Source organism: Eutrema salsugineum, unplaced genomic scaffold (assembly GCF_000478725.1).
Source record: "Eutrema salsugineum unplaced genomic scaffold, Eutsalg1_0 scaffold_8, whole genome shotgun sequence".
NCBI classification, from domain to species: domain Eukaryota; kingdom Viridiplantae; phylum Streptophyta; class Magnoliopsida; order Brassicales; family Brassicaceae; genus Eutrema; species Eutrema salsugineum.
Window position 1 is genome coordinate 13,023,356 of NW_006256414.1, and position 5,891 is coordinate 13,029,246.

General features: G+C 40.9%; 1 non-coding gene across 1 annotated transcript; it reads left to right on the forward strand.

Annotated features, from left to right (window-relative positions):
* Window positions 1-454: 454 nt before the first annotated feature.
* On the forward strand, window positions 455-561 carry LOC112082250. The gene has a single exon (XR_002896902.1). It is a non-coding gene; the product is annotated as a small nucleolar RNA R71 (small nucleolar RNA).
* The last annotated feature ends 5,330 nt before the right edge of the window (window positions 562-5,891 follow it).

The following is a 5,891-nucleotide window of genomic DNA, read 5'->3' on the forward strand; positions in this document are numbered from 1 at the left end:
GTCTTGAGGGTTAGCGACATTCGGGTTTCTGTATGAGAGGTTTGGGTTACTCTTGTAGTTGTTAAACCGCTGATACCTCTTCTGATTCCCTATGTAATTCAGCTCCTCTTGTGTTAGACCATCTTCATTAACATTGTCAAAACTTGGCCCTTGCTCATCAAACTCGCCTACAAAGTGTATTGGCTTTTGAGTCGCCATCAAAACCTTGTCAAGCTTACTCTGAAGCTCTCTTATATCATTTTTCATGCGCTGTTCATCACTAGATCCCTCTGTACGGTTTGCTCTATCAAAGTCCTCTCCATACGTGTCATTAGACATGGCTAGGTTCTCGACTAGTTCCATTGCCGCATTGATCTCTTTCCCAAGAAAATTTCCATTTGAAGCTGTATCGAGTTGGTTTCTGATCTTGGGGAGTGCACCTCGGTATAAAGTACTCAAGAGTGATGCCTCTGAGAAGCCGTGGTGTGGGCATTGGTTAGTGTAGCTTCTAAACCGTTCCCAAGCTTCACTAAAGCTCTCGTTATTGTGCTGCGTGAAACTTGAGATCTGATTCCTGAGCTTAGCCGTGCGTGATGTGGAAAAGAACTTTGATAAGAACGCCAGTTTACACTGCTCCCAGGTTTGTATAGAACCCCTCGGTATATTCTTTTCCCACTGGTGTGCTTTATCACCGAGGCTGAAAGGGAACAAGCGTAGCTTGAAGCTATCTTCGGAGACGCCATTTATCTTGGTTAAGTCGCAAACCCGATCAAATTGATCTAGATGTTCGAGAGGGTCTTCTCCAGCCAGACCGTGGAACTTTGAGTTTTGCACCATATTGAGCAGGGAAGCTTTAACTTCAAAGTTGTTGTTTTGAACTGGTGGAGCTTGAATTCCAGCTCGGTATTGGTGCGCATTAGCTCGGTCATTCTCTCCAACACAGATTGGAGGATGTTGTCGCTGAACTTGGGGCGGTGGCGGATGAACATGATGGGCTTGTTGTTCATTTCTATTCGCTTGGTGTTGGTTTTGCTGAGCAAGCCGTTCGTTTCTTTGAGCCTGTTGCTGATTAACATAGGCTTGTTGTTCATTTCTTCCTGCCTGCGCCTAATTAGCCTGAGCCTGGTGCTCGGCTGCCTGAGCTTGTTGCTCCATTCTCTGTTGTTCTGCCATTCCAAGTCTGTCAAAGTGCCGTTCTCTCTCGCGAGCTCGCCTTTCTAATCTGTCGATGTTATCGTCGTATGGGAAAAGCGATCCTGTGCTCCGAGACCTGGTATTCATGCACCTGAAAACAAAACAAGAACTTGGAAAGAAGTTAGTAAAACAAAGGAAAGAAAAGCTTGAACTCAAGAACAAACAAGAGACTAATGCTCCTACAAGTTGGCAACGGCGCCAATTGATAACTAAAAGTTTTCAAGCTCTTAGAAGGGTTATCAATCCCCTTGTCAAAGTAGTATAAGGGGTGTCAAACCAAGCTTGTAAACGAGACACTAGCCTATGTCATTTGTTCACTTAAGTCAAGACAAGACGATAAAAGTTTGGTGACGATGATTAACAGGCAAATGAGCAATAAAGTTAAATAAAAGCAGAGATTTAAACTAATCAAGATGCAAATAACAAACAGGTGATTCAGATGATGGTAATGAATGATAAAGGCAGAAGCTTTAGACAGGATATTTGACTCGGGTGCTTCCAAGTTAGACTAAGGGGCTAATGAATCATTTTATCAAGCGATTTCATTTGACTTTGAACTCAAGGCACGTTAATCTTCTCATGAAAGTATTAAACGTCTAAAATGATCCTCTTTCATACCAAAATCCCTTTTGAGAAGCACGAATCAGTCAGCAATAAGAATCGGTTCAAAAACGTCATTTAAGGGAACAAACTATCACTCTCGCGATGAAAGACTCTTAAACCCTTAACCGAGTGGTTCAGACATTTCTACAAACACTTCTGATGCGAGATATGTCTCAGATCTGAACCTCAAGTGATGTGCTTGGATCCAGCTTAGAGATCTCGTCGGTTAAGGAATGAAACATGCAAGACTAGACACCTAAACCCATTAATCCACCTTGAAAGCACCCTAATCTACCTATCTAAAGCCGCTTAAACGACTACTCACTGATCATAACGAGCTCACTAAGTCTTTTGCAAGACGTGTAGCTAGTCATGATAAGGAGTTTGATGTTGGATGATAAAAGAAATAAAGAAAGAACAAGATTCTAATGCAAAAACGAGATATCGGATAAGAGTAATCAAGTTTCATGAAAGAGGAAAGTTCTTAGAGCTAAAAACAGATAAGAGATAAGATCACTAGGTTTTTAGTCTCAAAATGTATTTATAGCAAAAGGAGAGTGTCCCGGGTCAGCCCGGAACAAACCGGGTACTGAACCGCCCTCTTGGGTTGATGGGTGAGTGCCACGGTGTGTCGGAAAGTGAAGCCGAGGTCTTCATGCCGAGGTGTGCACGTGAGTCAGGATCCGGATGAAGATCTCGTGAAGAACACGTCAAGAACATGCATGAACCCTAGTCTTTGATCCATCCTCACGTGTGTGTTCTTGAGCTACTCTGTTCTTGATTCTGGGTTCGTGACAAGGGACCTCGGGATAAAATGTCGAGGGGTCATGATGTCGAGGTGCTTGGGAGAACACAGTCCGGCATGCACGCCGAGGTCATTACACCGAGGTGTACTCTCAACACTTAGTCGTTTCCAGCTTCAGTTTTTACGTATGCATGCCTCGATCTAATCATGCCAAGGCTTTGGGACGAGGTCTGGTCCAAAATACTTCCAAGATATGAGCCTCGACTTGAGTGATGCCAAGGTAAAGATACCGAGGCTTGTGAAGACACTTAGCGCGTATCGCAACTCATTTTAGGCTTGTATCGACCATGTCACCTTCCGGAAGCGATAACTTTCAGCACACAACTTCAATTACTCTGGGACCAGTTCCACAGTAAATATGACTCACTAAGCTCGAACTTTGGTGAAGAAACCATCGGAGCTTGGGGAGCGGAAGGCTTCCTGGATTTCACATCTTTGCGCCGCATTGAAATTACCGGAAAATAGACTTTTAGACCGATGTGAACTCCGGAGACCCTATCTTCCAAACCTTTGCTCCGAATTGAGCGATTCCAAATGCTCTGAGAAGATCTTCTATGGATCTCGAACTTTGATGAAGACCGGGTAAGCTGGTTCGGACAGGAAAGGCTCCGTCCGCCATGATCTTTGAAGTTCGCCGTTCAGTTCTCGGGTACGCGCAAGGCTGGTGAACGCTCCGGAAGCCATATCTTTCTCTCCACTGGTCCGAATTGGATTATTCTAACTGTTCTGGAATCTTTGCTGGATTATCTCCAACTTTGGTGAAGACCCTGACAACTGATTCGGACCGGAAGGTTCCCGGGATTGCTGATTTCTGAATTGCGCGGGCAAGGGCAACTTTTGGTCGTAAAAACCTTCCCGCGGTAAGGAAAATGGCCGAGGGCTGTGTACCGCGGTAAGCTTTTTGGTCGTAAAAATCCTTGCCTCGGTCAAAAACTTGTCCCGTGGTATTTTTGCACTTGATACTCGATTCTGGCCGATCGGTAAGGTTATTGGCCGGTAATGAGCATCCGGTAAACATTTTGGTCGAGGTTTCCGACCAGCCGGTACGAGATTTGGCCGAGAAATTCCTCCAAGCGGTTTTCACCATTTTTGACCCTTTTCTTCACCGTTTTTTTTCCTGTTCCTCTTCTTAGGCTCCAATTGGTCTCCAAGGCTCCTGATAAGGACTTCAAAACATGCAAAACTCTTTGGGAACTAATGCAAGCCCTAAGTCCTATTTTGACGCCTAAAGACTCAATTTACATGAGAAAACACATGATGAGGACTCTATAATGCAATCTAAATGATGTAAAATATAGACATATCAACTTTAGTCGAAGCTTGCATAAATTCTCTCTTCCTCGTCAATGCAAGCTGACAAAAGTTGAACAAAGAAAGAGCATAGAATTTAGAACCAGAGGAAGGAATCGTAACCAAAGAAATTAAAAAGTAAAATGAGCAATAATCCCCATAGAAAAATCATAGTTAGTCTGTTACAGTATAAAGACATAACCATCAAGCTTGGAGTCTAAACTAATACAGTTTCACTAAATTAATAAAAAAAACATGGCGAGATCTCTGCATACATCAACAGCAAACCCAGATGAGATCTCGGGGCCAGATTCTTTGTCCCTGCAGATGAATTTCTGTTGGTTGCTTTGAGTTTGTTTCCCCTGAAGGAATTTTGAAGTTTCAATGATGGCCACAGATGCATCTCTTCCTCAGATGTTTGCAGACACTAAAGCACAACGCAAAACTATCTCCTGAGTTCTCAACAGGTCTCGCTCTCGAGTCAAAGGCTGGCAAGGAAATCCAACTAAACAGAAGAGCAAAAAAACAGCTTTGACATTCCAAGATCAAATAGAGTATCAAAAGCAGAGTAACTTAAGCACGAAAAAAGAGAGGTTTTCACCAATTTGCTAACCTCAAAGGACAATTGACTTGCAATTCTCAAATAAGCAAGAAACATCAATCTTCTATAACTCATCGAAATATTGCAGAGGTAATATGGCTAGATTGTTTTTACAGAAATTATCCAGCTATTAAGTGACCGATATATGTCATGGAGATTAAACAACTACAGCGCTATCAATCTACATTAAAAAAAAAACAACAAAGTCAACACAACTGAACATAAAAACAAAATAAAATGGTTTAAAACTGAAACAACACAGGAATCTTTTTAATCTCATCCTCACCGATTCTACAATGAGAGACAAAACATATAACAAGTTGAACTGAAAATAGAAAAAATCAGTTCACAAGTTAATGTTCTCACCTAAAGTTAATATCATAAGATAAAAACAATTTTTTAGACAAAAACAAAACAAGATAAAAAGCCATGCAAACAGCCATCGGAGTGACCTTAAATGTGTTGCAGATCTGGAAGATCTGGCGGTGTAGATGTGTTGAACGGCGGACGCAGAGGCAGTGAGCTGTCTGAACCAGTGGCGATAAGGCGGAGGACATGGGAAACAGCCATCGGAGTGACTTTAAAAGTCATGGAGAATAGTAGATCTCGCCAGAGACAAGGGAAAATGCAAGGAAAACTCGAAAAGAGGAGAAACTACTGAACGTAGGACCGGACAGGAGTGTGACGGTGAAGGAGACTCACCCTGGCGGAGGCATATACCTTAGATTCTTCAGCCCTTTGCACAAAACATGAGAGAGAAGAATGGCGAGAGAATTCAAAGCGCCGTTTCTCTTGATTTTTTTTTTACAAAACTAGGGTTTGGTGTTATAATTTTCCTTTATATAACAGGTTACATTTACCCGGTTATAGAAAGTTTTTCCTGGTTAGAGAAAATTATTTTTGGTTCAATTTTGGTTAAAATTTCGGTATAGTTAATTTATTCGGTTTAGCAGAATTCAATATAGAAGTTTACAACTTTTAAAACCTAAATAATAGATTTTCTTCTACTTAATTTAAAAACATAAATTTCCATTTATCAATATGAAAAAATAATTTATGTACATTTAGGTTACAATTACGGAATTTATGAATGTAATTTTGATACCAAAATATTTTTTTCTAAATTTTAAAATTAAATTTCCAGATTTAATTACTTAGTAGACTTCATTTTGATAAACGAAGTCTACTATTAGACTTCTTTCTCTCTTTAGTAGACTTCGTCAGGGTGTAAACGGTAATTAAGACATCCGTTTTTTGTTTACTCATACATGATTAAATGGTCTTTTCACTACCCCTTTAGGTTATTTCTGCCAAATGTTTCTTCAGGGGTCTACTTTTGTATTGGAGAATCAAGTTTTAGGTTATTTTTAGCAAAAACCCCTATAAACAAAACAACTTCGTAAACAACAAATAAAGTAT